Source organism: Caretta caretta, chromosome 1 (genome assembly GCF_965140235.1).
Source record: "Caretta caretta isolate rCarCar2 chromosome 1, rCarCar1.hap1, whole genome shotgun sequence".
In the NCBI taxonomy this organism is placed as follows: Eukaryota; Metazoa; Chordata; order Testudines; family Cheloniidae; genus Caretta; species Caretta caretta.
The window spans coordinates 212,313,618-212,331,783 of NC_134206.1; the positions used below are offsets into that span (position 1 = coordinate 212,313,618).

Consider the following 18,166-nt stretch of genomic DNA (forward strand, 5'->3'; position numbering starts at 1 on the left):
TCAATGGAGTTACACCTGTGTAAAACTGGTGTAAGTGAGAGGATAATTAGGCCCATCCTCCCCAACTGTTCTTATGGTTCTCCCATTTGAAGGACAATTCCAGTCTCTTGGATCTATACTAACTCTTAGCGTGTTTGGTTTTATTTCTGTGACCATACTGTTAACCCACTCAGTTGCTAAATTAATCAATACCATTTGTTTTTGCCATAAGGAATAGAGTTAAGCTAAAGCAATATAAACCAGGTTTAAACTGAAAAAACATCTACCCGGGGCTGGCACTGGTTTAGCTAAGTTGGTTTGAAATCAAACCTTTAGTTAAATTGATGCAACTTTGATTAGCGACGAGTCCTTAGCTTTCAGTAAGTCTGCAACAGCATGCTCAGTGGGCTTACCTGGTAGCTCGTTTCTTGTTTAAAAAAAATAAGTGCCTTGCCCAAGTGACGTTCTTGTGAGGATTTCAGTATTCTTGAAATTTCTGAATGACTCTGTCAGGTGGTTTGCAGTCCTCTTTGTGCTCCCACTGCAATGTATTTCAGATCTCACATGACTCAGGGCCTGCCACATGTAGCAGTGTGGTTGATTTCACCATCTCCAGTTTCTCTGCATTGCCTCTCTTTTAGAAAAATGTGGAAGAGACATAGCCACCTCCTTCTGGTTTTCACCTCTTTCCAGGCTGAGGATTTAATGTGGCTTCCTTTGCTGCATGTATACAACAGTTCAGTTTTCTGATACCAGGTAACAAAGATGCCACACACAGGAGTGCTGGTAAGACAGTAATCTTCATTTCCAGGTCCCAGTTATCTGAGATGGGCCAGGGTTACAAATGGTTAATTCCTCTTTCACAAGGCAAGGAACAGTATCTGTGGACTCTAGGGACAACTATTACATCAGGGAAGGGGAAGGGATGGCTGTTCACATTTTACACAGCTTGCCTAATATGCTCAGCACCTTACTGGATGGGGCCCTAAATGCAGTATTTTACTTTGAGAAGAGGAGACAGCAGGCAGAGAGGTGGCGTTGAAGAATGTTGGGGTGAAGGATGGACAGGGTTGATTTTTGTGCAACTTCATGATAAATTTGATTTATTTGGATTAAACTTTCCTGCTGGCTCTCCTACGTGTGTGTGTTTTAAGCCAGTTTGAGGAAATTTCTTTGGCCATTTTGAAGTTGAGTCTTCAGAAACAGCTGAACTTTGAACCCTGAACCCAGCTGGTAAAAAGCTCTGAGTGAAGAAAATGACTGGAAGGCGTATTCATAGACTTTGAGTTGTGAAGGGATCTTTATAAAATCTCATCTGACCTCTAGTATAACACAGGCCATAGAATGTAACCCTGTGATTCCTGCATTAAGCCCATAACTTCTGACTGAGCCAAAGCTTATCTTTTAAAAAGATAGCCAGTCTTGATTTTAAAGACTTCTAGTGATGGAGAATCTACCACGTCCCTAGGTAAGTTGTTCCAGTGGTTAAATACGCTCATTGCTTTAAATGTATGCCTTTTTTCTAGTCTGAATTTGTCTAGTTTCAGATTCCTCTAATTGGCACTTATGCTTCTGTCTGCTCAGTGAATGAACTCTCTGCTATCAGTAATCTTCTCCCTCTATAGGTACTTATAGACTGTGACCACCTCTTAACCTTCTCTTGGATAGGCTAGAGCATCTTAAGTCTTTCAGTGTAAGGCATGTTTCAGAGTAACAGCTGTGTTAGTCTGTAGTCACAAAAAGAAAAGAAGTACTTGTGGCACCTTAGCGACTAACCAATTTATTTGAGCATAAGCTTTCGTGAGCTACAGCTGTGAGCTGTAGCTCACGAAAGCTTATGCTCAAATAAATTGGTTAGTCGCTAAGGTGCCACAAGTACTCCTTTTCTTTTAGTGTAAGGCATATTTTTCAGAAATCTAATCAATTTTGCAACTCTCTTCTGATTTCTTTCCAATTTGTCAACTTCCTTTTTGAAGTGTGGGCATCAGAACTGGACACAGTATTCCAGCAGTGGTCTGTATATAGAAGTCATATCTCCATGCTCATCCAAGGGTCGCATTAGCACTCTTAGCTACAGTGTCACATCGGGAGCTCCTGTTCAGGTGGTTATCGACCATTATCCCCAAATCCTTTCCATAGTTGCTGTTTTCCAGGATACAGTTCCACATCCTGTAAGTGTGCCCTATGTTCTTTGTTTCTAGATATATGACCTTATGTTTTAATGCAGCCAAATGCATCAGAGCAACAGATTGGAAATTAATGAAATGTTGCATCGGGCATGCACAGACGGATAGTTTTGCAGTGTCTGAACTTCTAGAGAGATGTATGGGGCACATGCAGTATTTTCACTTTGTCAGCAGTTGTGCTAAATCCTTAAGGCCAAGAGCTTGAGTTTCTTATGTACTTAAGATAGGATGTGGGGAGTGGCTCTTCAATCTTTCCTGTCCTAAGAAAAAAAGGGAAAAAAACAAAACAAAAACCCACTCACAAAAATCTTTGCTAAAGGTGAATTAAGGCTGCTTAGCAGTGCCTTGTACCTATCCTTCCAGCACATAGAAGTTGGTAGCTGGAAACTGAAACCTCCGAGAACTGAGAAAAATAGTCACACACGCACCTTATAAAACCAGGCAATGCACAGTTAAAGTCATACTTTCCAGACTCAGCCTTAACTCTGCCCCCTCTTTGATCACCACCCTAAGGAGTCCTTCAGGCAGATCTCAGTGCTGTATACCTCATTAGGCACTTGGAGGGTGGCAGGAAGAGTGAAGAAGAATTTTGGGGAAACTAAAGAAGTCTTAAGTGTTGTAAACCCTCTGATCCCTGCTCTCAGGAGTCTCTCGGGGAGATTGCATTACTTACCCCTCACATTAAGGCCTTGTGTACATTACAGAGTTTTGTTGATGCAAGTTATGTTGACGATCAAAAACCAGTATAATTACATTGCTTGTGCTTGCTCACACAACGCTCCTTCTGCTGGCAGAGCGCATCCACAGTTGGTGCTCTAACATCGACAGTGAGAGCTATGCACTGTGGTTAGCTATCCCACTGTGCTACTCACCACCTTCTGTAACTAGGAGTTGTGGGAAAGTGGAGGGGATTGCAGTGCATCATGGGTGGAGGCTCAACATCCCATGATGCAGTTTTTTCAATTCCATCATTCCATGGGCTTCTGACTGCATTTCACTGCACTTTTCAATGGCCCCTGTTTACTGTGCACCCACCATCTCTGTCTGAAAGGATGGATCCTGCACTGCTCTCTACTGTTGTTGTCACTGTTATGAACACATTGCGGAGGGTCATACAGTATATCATGAACTCCCAATCTGAAGAGGAATCAGAGGTGCCTGACCTGCAGTGTGCCATGGAAAGAAACTGCACCAGATTACTTTTCTCATTCACGGAGCAGCTGTACACGATGGACCATCACTTTTGGGCTTGGGAAACAAGCACTGACTGGTGGGATCGCATTGTTATGCAGGTCTGGGATGATGAGCAGTGGCTGCAGAACTTTCGGATGTGGAAAGCCACCTTCCTAGAACTGTGTGCAAAGCTTGTCCCAGCAAGGACGCCAAACTGAGAGCTGCCCTCTCAGTGGAGAAGCACATGGCGATCGCTGTGTGGAACCTGGCGACTCCAGACTGCTAGTGGTCAGTCACGAATCAGTTTGGAGTTGGAAAGTCCACTGTTGGGGCTGCATTAACTCACGTGTGCAGGGCCATTAATCACATCTTGTTATGAAGGTCTGTGACTCTTGGCAGTGTGTGTGAAATAGTGGATGGTTTAGCAGCAATGGGATTCCCTAACTGCAGCAAGGCGATAGATGACACGCATATCCTGGTTTTGGCCCTGAACCATCTTGCGACAGAGTACATCAATAGAAAGGGCTACTTCTCTATGGTATTGCAGGTGCTTGTGGCTCACCATGGCCATTTCACTGATATCAACATGGAGTGGTCCGGGAAGGTTCATGATGCACTCATATTCAGGAATACTGGCCTATATAGAAAGCTGCAAGCAGGGACTTTCTTTCCAGGCCAGAAGATACAAATTGGGGATGTTGAAATGCCCATAGTGATCCTGGGAGACCCAGTGTACTCCTTACTCCATGGCTCATGACATTGTACATGGGAAATCTGGACAGCAGCAAGAAGTGCTTCAACAATAGGCTCAGCAGGTGCAGAATGACTGTGGAATGTGCCTTTTGGCAGATTAAAAGCTCGCTAGTGCTGCCTTTATGGCAGGTTAGACCAAAATGAGGAAAATATTCTGGTCATAGCAGCCTGCTGTGCGCATAATATTTGTGAGGCTAAGGGTGAAAAGTTTCACCCAGGGTGGAGTGCGGAGGTGCATCATCTGGCCGCTGATTTTAAGCAGCCAGATACTAGGGCTATCAGAGGGGCACGACAGGGGGCTATTTGAATTAGAGAGGCTTTGAGGCACCATTTTGACAATGAGATCCAGGAATGTGTCTTTCTATACAGCACTTGCCATGTTTTGTTAACTTGCCACCTTGCATGAAAATTTTAATGATTTCTGACTGTGATTTGTACTCAAGAAATGATCAAATAGCCACTGTGTATTAATTCCAGCAGCAACCACCATATGTAAGAGACAAATAAAGATTGGTTATTTTTCAGAGAGCATGTTTTTATTAAATACGAATTAACAACACACACAAAAGAATTGGTGGGAAGGGAGATAAGAGTGCAGGGCAGTGTAGGCTCTCATAGCGGTGTATAAGTTCAGCTATCATTTTAGAAGCTGTCTGAAGGTTTAGACTGAATGGGGTACCAGAACAGGCCAGGAAGTTGCAAGGAATGTGTTGAAGGAGTTTGAGGAGGGCATGGAAAGCAGTTCTGTATTGGCTGCCACACAGGCAACTGCTGATCATAGAATATCAGGGTTGGAAGGGACCTCAGGAGGTCATCTAGTCCAACCCCCTGCTCAAAGCAGGACCAATGCCCAATTTTTGCCCCAGATCCCTAAATGGCCCCCTCAAGGATTGAACTCACAACCCTGAGTTTAGCAGGCCAATGCTCAAACCACTGAGCTATCCCTCCCTCTAGTGATAGTGGAGGCGGCAAAATGGCAGGGCCTCCCCTTGCCATTACAGCCACAGTCAGCTTTCTGGTGACTGTCAAGGCTGATTACGGCACACTGGGCAGTCACCCACCCTTAAGGCCAGCCCTGCCAGGGTTGGCCATAGGGAAAATGGCACCCTGGGTAAACTTGTATTTTGGCGCCCTGGCCCCCACTGCCTCCCACAGCCCCCCACCCATTGCCCTGGCCCCTGATGCCTCCCCTGGACTTCCCACTCTCCCCATCTCCCCTGGCTCCCACTGCCTCCCACATGTCCTCACCCATTGCCCCTGTGCCCCGCCACTGCCTCCCACAGCTCCCCGTCCATTGCCCCTGGCTCCTGATGCCTCCCCTGGACTCCACCTCTCCCCATCCCCCCTTGCCCCTGCTGCTGCCCCCCATTGCCCCTGTGGCCCCACCATCCTCTCTGGAATCCCCCCATCTGCCCTAGCTCCAACTACCTCCTCCCCCCACCCATCCACCTCAAGCCTCCTGCCGCCTAACCCAGTTGCCCAGCCTTCCCCCCTGATTCCCACTGCTTCTCCCATCCCCGCCTCCATCCCCATCACCCCTGGCCCCTGCTGCCGGTGCCCCTCCCCCCAGCACGCCAGATAATCGTCCATCTCCCATGGGTTCTGCTGCCTTCCCCGGACTCCCATCCCATTCCCAGTGCTCCTGGGCCTCCCTTCCTCTCATCCCATTGCCCCAACTCCACAAGCTCCCTTTGCTCACCCCAGGTAGTGGCACTCAGGCAAGCTAGCCCAGACATGTACCTGACCAGGTAACTGCGGCTGCCAGCCAGAAAGGGACAGAACTGCTTCCCCAGCCCAGTCTTGCTTTCCTGTTCTAGGCACCACCTAGTGGGGATCAGCGGTATTACTAGCTGCTGGTGCCTTTCCCAGGCATGTCTCAGCAGCTGCACTCCCAACTCCCACTCTGGCAGAAATGGGGGTGAGTGGGTGGGAGGATGTGACCCCTGGTGTTCCCCCCCCCCGGTGTTCTCCCCCCATGTGTCGCCTATGGGGGTCAGGGCAAGCATGCATTAATTCTGTCTGAAGCATGATTAAGGACTTCAACTTGCTCCTCCATCACTTTTATCTGCTTCTGGCCCAATAGAATTCTTTCCTGGCTCTCCTTTCTGTCCAGCCTGCCTATCTTATGATTTTCTTTAAAGTGTCTCTCCGCAACCTGCATTTTTGTTTTTCAGCCTCTGAGGTTTGGAACACCTCTTGAAACATGTCATCCTTGCTCCTCTTTGATAGCTTCCTTATCTGACAGAGTCACTCTGCCGGTGTGTAGGGGGTTCCAGTGAAGGCCACATCTGCAGAAGCACAAGAAACAATAAACAGAAGCATGATTGTTAGTGCATGCACAGCATCAAATCATTATAGTAAAATGCACCCTTTTAAAAATACGAATCCATGTCTCTCGGCAAGGACACAGCTCAGTGAACGCCCTAAACATGGTAAGTTCAGCCTGGGGGGGATTCTCAAGATGGGTCAAAGGGTCTCAGTCATTTTTTAAGGGGATCACTGCCAGTGCCCTGGGACAATATTGTAAATTCTGACACCATTTTCCATAGACAGGGGTAATTGAAACTGATATCTCACTCCTGAGTGTAAGAAAGGATGCAAGGGTGCATCTCCTGCATGTGTGTGGCTTCAGACTGGGTCCCTGTGCTGCTCACCTGTGTGCTGCTTTGGTTCCTGTACAAGTTATTGCCATTTGGAGCGGAAAAATTTCCTACAACAGGGGAAGGAACAAAGCATCTCTGCCAAGGAACCATCGGCAGAGGATTTGTGAGTACCTCCAGGAAAGTTTCCGAGAGATCTCTCTGGAGGACTCCCGTTAAATCTCAGTGTGCATCAACACACTGTTCTGCCACACTTCTCAGCTGCACAGAGGAATGTGAAGCACATGCAAACACAGTTAGTCTTGTACATTTCTATCCCTTCACCCACTTCTAGAATATACAGCACAAAGAACAGCACTATTTTATATAACTGAGCAGCAACAACTGAAAAAGATCACTTACCAGGGCTCTCCTCTCCTGCATCATGTGCACCAGAGATGGACTGCTGGGGCTGGCAACACCCCTCAGGAGTGGAAAAGAGGTCCTGGCTGGCCAGGTCACTAGACGACCCTGCCATGTGCTCCACATCGTCCTCATACTCAACTTCCTCATCCACAACTTCATCCTCAGAGTTGAGTCTACAGTACACTGTCTCCAGCCCCACCAAAGTATCCACGGGGCTCTTGGTGGTGGAGGTGAGGTTGCCACCGAGGGTGGCCTCCAGCTCCTTATAGAAGTGGCAGGTCTTCAGAGCAGCACCAGAGTGATGGTTTCAATCTCTTGTCTTCAGGTATGCCTGCTTCAGCTCCTTTATTTTTGCATGCACTGATGTGTGTCCTGTTCACAGCCCTTATCCAACATGCCATGAAAAATCTGACTGTAGGTATTGAAGTTCCTGCAGTTGGAACAGAGATGGGACTGCACAGCCTCCTCTCCCCACAGTGCCAGCAGATCCAACAACTCAGGTGTGATCCAAGCGGGAGAGCATTTGGTGCATAGAGCTGCCATGGCCAACTGGGAAGATGCGATGTGAGCTGTCCATGTCGAGCAAACAGGAAGTGGAATTTCAAAAATTCCTGGGCTTGTAAAGGGGGAGGGGCAGAAGCCTGTGTACCTGGGTGGAGGGCAGCGGAGTTTGAACTGCTGACCAGAGCGGTCATATGGGCATTGTGTGGGACACCTCCTGGAGGCCATGTACAGCAACATACACTGACACTTTGTCAAGCTCTATGCTGCTCTCATCGAGTTGGTGGGGTGTTTTTTTTTTTGTTTTTTTTTTGTCAGCAGAAGGAGCACTGCAGTGTGTACACCTCCACCATTTTGTTGATGAAAGCCAACTTTTGTGAACAAAGCTCTGTAGTGCAGACTAGGCCTTACTGTCCAGATGGATGTCTGCCACTCCTGGCTAGTGCTCCCAGGGCCTGCCTGGAACACCCTGGCGGTTCATGGGAGTGTATGAATAGGAATGCAGAGCTAGAGTTGGGAGCACTGACAAAATGGCAGGTGGTGTTAGGGGAATGGTAAAGTTCTGTTATATTCCCAGTGCCCGCAGCCATCTCCCCAGGGGCAGTGTGTGTGTGAAGCATAACCCCACAAAACACAATCATTAGAAAGCTAGGAAATGTACGGGTGAGTATTTTCCCCTGGTTCTCAGAGGATCCTATCTGTGGCAGCCAACTTCCATGCTCTGGCAGAGGCTGAGGCTAAGCAACCCTAATTCATTAATGAAGTTTTGTTAATAATCTTCAAGGATTATTTTTTAGAAATGGATGGTAGTGGAGGAGCATGATTGAGGCACCTGGGATGGTAATGAAGTGGTTTCCTTGTCACACTGCTGCCCCTCAACTACTAGCTCTCTCTTCCAGCCCCTCCATGCTCCAGCAGGGCTGGTGGGGTCGCTTAGGTATGTCTGTGCTGGCGCTGGAAGGTGTAGTGTCCAGCACAGGCGGGCATACCCATGCTAGCTCTGGCTGAGCTGGCGTGCAGAAAATAGCAGCGTCACTGCAGCAGCACGGGCAGCGGAAAAGGCTAGCCACACTGAGAATGGTCCTGTCTGAGACCAGAGGTAAGTACTTGGGCGGTTAGCTCCTCCCACAGCTCACGCCAGCGAGCATGAGTAGTCTGCTCGGCTGGAAAGTACACCTCCAGCTCTGGTATAGCTGTACCCTGAGAGGAGGGAAGCGGATATGGCTTTAGGCTGTGAGGGGTGCTTTAGTTTCCCTACCTTACCTCAGGTCCCAGTGCATGTGGAAAGAGCTCTGCACAACCTTGTACCCAGGAGTGGGTGAAGGGGAATCCCTGAGCCCCTTCCTCAGGTCAGGGAGAAGTGAGTGGGGAAGGAGTTCAGGGCTTCCCTTCCACCCAGAAAAGGGATTTCTTAGCCCTAACTCTAACTCTCTGCCTTGCTCAGAATCCCCTGGAGATATGCAGTGGCAGCTGTTGTAGGAGCAGCAGTGATCTCTATGCTATGTATAACCTGTATACTCAAAAGGTCTGTTACATTCCCCCCCAACCCCTTTTGTCTCCTCTCCCTCTTTGAATACCTGTGAAGTGGCTTTCCCACTCCCCTCCTTCCTGGAATGCTTGTGGGGTAAATGGACTGCTTAAACAGCTGAAAGATCAGAAGAGCTCCAAGGTAGACAAGGTGTCTGGGACTCTAATTAGGCAGTGATCACACACCCAATGCATGGACACTGCATGGAGTGCCGGAGGTGGAGTGTGACCAACCAGAGGCGGCCAATTCATCTCTAGTCACAGGCCATGAGGAGCAGGTCCTTAAAAGGGGAAGGGGCCATGTGCTCAGGAGTGCACTCACAAGCTTGTAACTCCCATGAAGGCCCTTGGCCCGGACTGTCTGGCCAGTGGTTCGCTGCGTGGCATTCCATCGTGCCTCGGGAAGACTTACCTTCATCACACCATCCATTGCTGTGCTGTGGGACACTTACCTTGAAGGATTCTGACATCTCCAGTGCCGTGCCTGTCCTGGGAGCGTGAGTACGCGAGTGTGACTCCACCTTTTCTTTTGAACTTAGCTATCAGAATAATAAATGTGCTGCTTTCTGCCAAACTCTGGTGGGTCATTAGTCCTCCCTAAGCTTACTAGTTGGCCCAGTTTTGGGTTACATTAATGTTGGATAATGTCGGCAGCTTGGTGGAGGATTTGACCCAAGAGTAGGGGTCCCCTGGTGCCCCCCCGGTGGTCTCTTGGGTGGGTCCTGCTCGAGCCTGCGTGAAAAAGTGGTAGGCTAGCAACCCACTGCAGGGCGAAAAGGATGCCACTGTTGAGTGCTGGTATAGGGCAAGGGAGAAAATTGGGTGTAAATCCCTTGTGCTCCCTAATAGCTTCTTGCGCGGGTCCAGCTCGAGCCTGTGGAAAAGGTGGTAGGCTAGCAACCCACTGCAGGGAGAAAAGGATGCTGCCACTAAGTATGCCATTGTGGGGCAAGGGGAAGGAACAGGCAAAGCAGCCCAAGCAAGAAGACACCCCGCCTTGGGGAGCAGCACCACCACCCGGGGTGTTGTTAGAATGGCTCCAAAAGAAAGGGGCAGACCCCGGGATGCCAGGGGCAGTTCCACCTGGGAGTACAATTCATGAGTTGGAGAAGGAACAAGATATGTGGAAGGTGCAGGCTCTGACTGCTAGCACCCAGCCGTCTTCCCTCTCTGTAGCCGCAGCACAGGTGGCAGCAGCAGAGGAGTACTGGGAGCAGGTGGAAGTAGAGAATGCCACTCCAAGCCAGGCAGTTACCTGCCTGAAAGATATGGGCCTGGAGGCATCTGCCCAGGAGAACAGCATCCGGGAGGCTTATTCAGCCCAGGTCACCACCTTTGGGGTGAAAGCCCAGGGCGGTGCGGGACCATATGATGATTGGGATGGGGATATCTGGTATGATCCAGATCCCCCGGATCTGGATTCCGGATGGCTGGACCCCAGACACCGTGTTGCAGCGGTCTGAAGGGTGGTCTGAAACTATGGGCCTGTGCCTGCAGGGGGCGGGGCAGCCCCAAGTACTGGACACACTGTGGCAGAGACCAACTTGGCTCTTGCGCAAGCAATAGAGTTAGCAAAAACCCTGGAGGGAAAATGGGTACACAGCGGACAACTCAAACAAGCAGGGTCTGCCGTGGTGGGAGCACTGTGCTAATTTGTTTCTAAGCTTCTGTCTTTCAGCCTCTGAACCAGAACATCTGGAGAGCTCGTACCAGCTGAAGAGTTATAGAAATACCATGGTTATAGTGTCGCGAGAAAGTCTGTGTTGCATGTTCTGTTTCTGTCTCTGGTGGGTGTCCTGTGCTAGCGCTGGGTCCAGAAAGAAAGGGGATACTACACTAGACAGAGTAAATGCCTTTTCCTCTCTCTATTTCTCCCCTCTCCAACCAAATTACCAATCACATATACCTCTGTCCAAAAGACTTTTGTCCCCAGTGCACCAGGTTTATTTTTTGTTAGGTTCTCTAATCATTTTGTTGTTGATTTTTGTTATTGATACGTTTATATTGTTAGTTACATTTTCTTGTATTGTTAATTCCACACTTTCCTCTATGCACCCTGGTTCTACTTCCCCAAGCCCTGAAGGGTAGTTCATGGGCCCCCATAACCTGTAAGATCTTGGCCCGTGATTGTAGGGCCCCATCTTTCAGGTGTTGGATTTGTTCCTCTCCCCCTTACCCCCGAACCCCAACTGTTAGTAATAGGGGATTCTGCAACATTTTAGCAACTAAATGTTAGTTTAAGTCCAAATCAGTTTAACCTTGCATGACAGCTATGGTACACCTACAAATCTTGACCTCAGTGACTTTTATTGTTTGATGGCTATTGCAGCATCAAACTTGTTTGTCAATGTACCCAATTATTGTAATGGTGATGGTTTCATTGTATTCCCAATTATTATTATTATGATTGTTTGCATTTGTGTTTATGTTATATCTGGTGTTTAGTCAGTTTAATGGTTTAGTTATATTCACCTGGTTATGATTATTTGGTTTCTTTGCAACAGATCACCTGTGCCCTACAATGACAACAACTACTGTAATGATCAGAGATCATAGATCAAGGGGTGGAGTGTTGTAGGAGCAGCAGTGATTTGTATGCTATGTATAACCTGTATACTCAAAAGGTCTGTTACATTCCCTCCCCCTCTCCCCCCCGCCTTTTGTCTCCTCTCCCTCTTTGAATATCTGTGAAGTGGCTTTCCCTCTCCCACTCCCTCCTGGAATACTTGTGGGATGAATGGGCTGCTTAAACAACTGGAAGATCAGAAGAGCTCCCAGGTAGACAAGGTGTCTGGAACTCTAATTAGGCAGCGATCACACACCCAGTGCATGGACACTGCTGGAGGTTGGGTGTGACCAACCAGACGTGGAGTGTGACCAACCAGACGCGGCCAAGTCATCTCTAGTTGCAGGCCATGAGGAGCAGGTCCATAAAAGGGGAAGGGGCCATGCGCTCAGGAGCGCACTCACAAGCTTGTACCTCCCATGAAGGCCCTTTGCCTGGACTGTCTGGTCAGTGGTTCCCCACATTGCATTCCATAGTACCTCAGGAAGACTTACCTTCATTGCACCATCCATTGCTGCACTGTGAGACACTTACCTTGAAGGATCCTGACATCTCCAGTGCCGTGCCTGTCCTGGGAGCATGAGTATGCAAGTGTGAATGTGACCCCGCCTTTTCTTTTGAGCTTAGCTATCAGAATAATAAACATGCTGCTTTCTGCCAAACTCTGGTGGGTCATTAGTCCTCCCTAAGCTTACTAGCTGGCCCAGTTTTGAGTAACAGCAGCTGCACACTTCAGCTGCACACTTCAACTTTAAACTAGGTTCACCGGGGGAGGGTAACCTAAGCCCTGAGGTAAGTGGGGAAGTGGGATACTGGGAGGAAAAACAAGGAGGATGGTGAAAAAAGGGGGGGGCTCCTGATTCATACTGAGAAAGTAGGGCAATCGGCTAGTTATCTTAGGTGCATGTACACGAATGTAAGAAGCCTGGGAAACAAGCAGGAAGAATTGGAAGTCCTGGCACTGTCAAAGAACTATGATGTGATTGAATAACAGAGACTTGGTGGGGTAGCTCACATGACTGGAGCACTGTCATGGATGGGTATAAACTGTTCAGGAAGGACAGGCCGGGGAGGAAAGATGGATGAGTTACACTGTATGTAAGAGAGTGGTATTATTGCTCAGAGCTCCAGTATGAAACTGGAGAAAAGCCTGTTGAGAGTCTTTGGGTTAAGTTTAGAAGCAAGAGCAACAAGGGTGGTGTCATGGTGGGCGTGTGTTATAGATCACCAGACCATGAGGATGAGGTAGACCAGGTTTTCTTCAGACAATTAACTGAACCTTCCAGAACACAGGCCCTGGTTCTAATGGGGGACTTCAATCACCCTGATATCTGCTGGGAGAGCAATAGAGCAATGCACAGACAATCCAGGAAGTTTTTGGAGAGTGCTGGGGACAAATTCCTGGTGCAACTACTGGAGGAACCAACCAGGGGCCATTCTCCTCTTGACCTGCTGCTTACAAAGAGGGAAGAATTGGTAGGGGAAGTAGAAGTGAGTGGCAACTTGGGCAGCAGTGACCATGAGATGGTTGAATTCAGGATCCTCACAAAATGAAGAAAGGAGAGTAGCAAAATATGGACCCTGGACTTCAGAAAAGAAGTTAGCTTGTGCAGTAACGATGGTTCTTTGAGAATCATCTACCTGCAGTATCTCAAAGGGATTTTGTAAGGCTGTTGAGCACAATACAGGAGAAGCTGGGTTAAATTCTATGTCCTGTGATATACAGTAGGTCAGACTAGATAATCTAATGGTTCCTATTGGCCTTAAGAATCTAGAGAGGATCGCATAGTTAATGTTTTTTTTTTAATTTTCAAAGTTTTCTGCATTTAATTTTCCAGTTTATATTTAAAAGAAACTATTTAAAGTCACTTTTTTCCTGATTTTTAACTGTAAATTTTAAGACTGCCTTAACCAAAGTTCTATTGTTTAATTCTAATTAGACTTGTCTAGTTGGGTCAGAAATTACCTTTGAAGCCTAAGGAAGCGGGTTGCTGACAATTCTTTGGGAAACGGGCTGCAGGTTTTATAATACAGGGCATTGCCCCCCGCTGCAAGGTAGAAAGAAAGGGGTGACCCTCACAAGAGGCATTCTGCAAAGGTCCAGACCTCATTGTGGCACTAGTAAGAGCAGAGATGGGGAGTGCCAGGAACTGAACTTGCATGTATACTACATAATTAAAAAGAAACAAAAACAAACCCAAAAAGGCAATAAAGGGAATTCACTGAAATGGTCAGTAAAGCCTAGAACCTGATCAAAGGCAGCTAATGCCCAAGCCAAATGTATCAATACTGAGCTTCCGAACTTCAGCCCCACCTGTATTCTAATCCTAGTTTCCACTGCCTTCCCCAGCTCTGCCAATGCCCCTCAGTCCTCACCTTCAGCCCCTTCTGCTATTGCTGCCCTAGCCTAGCCACACATGCAGCTCCACCAATGTGTCTCAGTGGTGACCTCACTCCAGTCACTGCTATTGGTGCTGGTGGGGTTTTGTGCTGGGAGATGATGAAGATGCCATTCAATGGAGTCAGCATTTAAAATGGGTCATTACAGAGAAACGTCAGAGACTTCACTTCTAAAGATAGAGCCTCACGCTGAGTAAAACAATGCCTTAAAAGCTATCATTTCAGAACATGCCCTCTCACCACAATAACCCCTCTACCATCAACATCCCCTTGTGCATGAGAGGCATTGTCCTCAGCCCCTCAGCTCTCCAAGCCTGAGCTTTAGGTTACTTTCCCAGGCAGTGGCAGATAGGCCAAAATTTAGCTGTATCCCTTTTTAAGAGTTAGATGTGACATTGCACTCCATATGTTTATGGAAATATGCTTATGAGTGTAAACATAATGTAACTGGAATATGCTTTATACAAAAGGTCTCTTATAAGGTATCATTACAAAGCTTAGGATCTACTGAGTGTGTTCATCCTATTTGTTTGCATGTATTATTTCTATGTCTGGAGTTAGGAGAATAAGATATAAACTTGTTTTACTGATGTAAACATGTCAAGTGGAAGCCATTAAGGGTGCTTCAGAATCAATGAACTGTGAATGGGTTTGTTTACCTGCAAGTCTTCCTATGTACATGTCTTCCAGCTACTAGGCTATGAAGAAGGAGGTCTTACAGTGACATGTGATCATGTCACCTGAACTGGAATCCATCTTAAACCTGGTGCTTTTCCATTTAGAAAGAGAGAGGCAAAAGATTCCTGCCTTGTGCCAAACCTATAAAAGGAGGTGGAACAGAACAAAGGGGGCTGCCAGTCATGAGAAATCCCTGAGTTACCACCTGAGCTGGAACAAGGGAAAGGATTGGGCCCAGACTAGGAAGGATCTAGTCTGTGAAAGAAGCTCATTGGAACATCTCTGAGGGTGAGATTTACCTGTATTCAGTTTCTTAAATGTATTAGGCTTAGACTTGCGTGTTTTGTTTTATTTTGCTTGGTAACTTACTTTGTTCTCATAGAATCATAGAATATCAGGGTTGGAAAGGACCTCAGGAGGTCATCTAGTCCAACCCCCTGCTCAAAGCAGGACCAATCCCCAACTAAATCATCACTGCCAGGGCTTTGTCAAGCCTGACCTTAAAAACTTCAAAGGAAGGAGATTCCACCACTTCCCTAGGTAACCCATTCCAGTGCTTCACCACCCTCCTAGTGAAAAAGTTTTTCCTAATATCCAACCTGAACCTTCCCCACTGCAACTTGAGACCATTACTCCTCGTTCTGTCATCTGCTACCACTGAGAACAGTCAAGATCCATCCTCTTTGGAACCCCCTTTCAGGTAGTTCAAAGCAGCTATCCAATCCCCCCTCATTCTTCTCTTCCGCAGACTAAACAATCCCAGTTCCCTCTGCCTCTCCTCATAAGTCATGTGTTCCAGTCCCCTAAACATTTTTGTTGTCCTCCGCTGGATGCTTTCTAATTTTTCCACATCCTTCTTGTAGTGTGGGGCACAAAACTGGACACAGTACTCCAGATGAGGCCTCACCAATGTCGAATAGAGGGGAATGATCACGTCCCTCGATCTGCTGGCAATTCTCCTGCTTATACAGCCCAAAATGCCATTGGCCTTCTTAGCAACAAGGGCACACTGTTGACTCATATCCAGCTTCTCGTCCACTGTAACCCCTAGGTCCTTTTCTGAAGAACTGCTGCCTAGCCATTCGGTTCCTAGTCTGTAGTAGTGCATGGGATTCTTCTGTCCTAAGTGCAGGACTCTACACTTGTCCTTGTTGAACCTCATCAGATTTCTTTTGGCCCAATCCTCTAATTTGTCTAGGGCCCTCTGTATCCTATCCTTATCCTCCAGCGTATCTACCACTCCTCCCAGTTTAGTGTCATCTGAAAACTTGCTGAGGGTGCAGTCCACGCCATCCTCCAGATCATTAATGAAGATATTGAACAAAACCAGCCCCAGGACCGACCCTTGGGGCACTCTGCTTGATACCAGCTACCAACTAGACATGGAGCCATTGATCACTACCCTTTGAGCCCGATGATCTAGCCAGCTTTCTGTCCACCTTATAGTCCATTCATCCAGCCCATACTTTAATTTGCTGGCAAGAGAGACCATGTCAAAAGCTTTGCTAAAGTCAAGGAATAACATGTCCACTGCTTTCCCCTCATCCACAGAGCCAGTTATCTTGTCATAGAAGGCAATTAGATTAGCCAGGTATGACTTGCCCTTGGTGAATCCATGCTGACTGTTCCTGATCACTTTCCTTTCCTCTAAGTGCTTCAGAATTGATTCCTTGAGGACCTGCTCCATGATTTTTCCAGGGACTGAGGTGAGGCTGACTGGCCTGTAGTTCCCTGGATCCTCCTCCTTCCCTTTTTTAAAGATGGGCACTACATTAGCCTTTTTCCAGTCATCCAGGACCTCCCCCAATCGCCATGAGGTTTCAAAGACAATGGCCAATGGCTCTGCAATCACATCCGTCAACTCCTTTAGCAGTCTCGGATGCAGCACATCCAGCCCCATGGACTTGTGCTCATCCCGCTTTTCTAAATAGTCCTGAACCACTTCTTTCTCCACAGCGGGCTGGTTACCTCCTCCCCATGCTGTGCTGCCCAGTGCAGTAGTCTGGGAGCTGACCTTGTTCGTGAAGACAGAGGCAAAAAAAGCATTGAGTACATTAGCTTTTTCCACATCCTCTGTCACTAGGTTGCCTCCCTCATTCAGTGAGGGGCCCACGCTTTCCTTGAACTTCTTCTTGTTGCTAACATACCTGAAGAAACCCTTCTTGTTACTCTTAACATCTCTTGCTAACTGCAACTCCAGGTGTGGTTTGGCCTTCCTGATTTCACTCCTGCATGCCTGAGCAATATTTTTGTACTCCTCCCTGGTCATTTGTCCAATCTTCCACTTCTTGTAAGCTTCTTTTTTGTGTTTAAGATCAGCAAGGATTTCACTGTGAAGCCAAGCTGGTCGCCTGCCATATTTACTTTTCTTTCTACACATCAGGATGGTTTGTCCCTGTAACCTCAATAAGGATTCTTTAAAATACAGCCAGCTCTCCTGGACTCCTTTCCCCCTCATGTTATTCTCTCAGGGGATCCTGCCCATCAGTTCCCTGAGGGAGTCCAAGTCTCCTTTTCTGAAGTCCAGGGTCCATATTCTGCTGCTCTCCTTTCTTCCTTGTGTCAGGATCCTGAACTTGATCATCTCCTGGTCACTGCCTCCCAGGTTCCCATCCACCTTTGCTTCCCTTATTAATTCTTCCCAGTTTGTGAGCAGCAGGTCAAGAAGAGCTCTGCCCCTCATTGGTTTCTTCCAGCACTTGCACCAGGAAGTTGTCCCCTACACTTTCCAAAAACTTCCTGGATTGTCTGTGCACCACTGTATTGCTCTCCCAGCAGATATCAGGGTGATTGAAGTCTCCCATGAGAACCGGGGTGTGCGATCTAGTAACTTCTGCAAGTTGCCGGAAGAAAGCCTCGTCCACCTCATCCCCCTGATCTGGTGGTCTATAGCAGACTCCCACCAAGACATCACCCTTGTTTCTCACACTTCCAAACTTAATCCAGAGACTTTCAGGATTTTCTGCAGTTTCATACCGGAGCTCTGAGCAGTCATACTGCTCTTTTACATACAATGCAACTCCCCCACCTTTTCTGCCCTGCCTGTCCTTCCTGAACAGTTTATATCTATCCATGACAGTACTCCAGTCATGTGAGTTACCCCACCAAGTCTCTGTTGTTCCAATCACATCATAATTCCTTGACTGTGCCAGGACTTCCAGTTCTCCCTGCTTGTTTCCCAGGCTTCTTGCATTTGTGTATAGGCACTTAAGATAACTCACTGATTGTCCCTCTTTCTCAGTATGAGGCAAAAGCCCTCCCCTCTCATGCTCTCCTGCTTGTGCTTCTTCCCAGTATCCCACTTCCCCACTTACTTCAGCGTTTTGGTCTCCTTCCTCCCGGTGAACCTAGTTTAAAGCCCTCCTCACTAGGTTAGCCAGCCTGCTTGCGAAGATGCT

General features: G+C 47.6%; 1 long non-coding RNA gene across 1 annotated transcript in view; it reads right to left on the reverse strand.

The window, feature by feature from the left end:
- Positions 1–5,673: 5,673 nt before the first annotated feature.
- LOC142070620 (uncharacterized) overlaps positions 5,674–18,166 on the reverse strand; it is a 35,296-nt gene continuing 22,803 nt past the window's right edge. The window contains exon 3 of the long non-coding RNA XR_012666531.1: positions 5,674–6,379. This is a non-coding gene — a long non-coding RNA (uncharacterized LOC142070620). The remainder of the gene's footprint in view (positions 6,380–18,166) is intronic.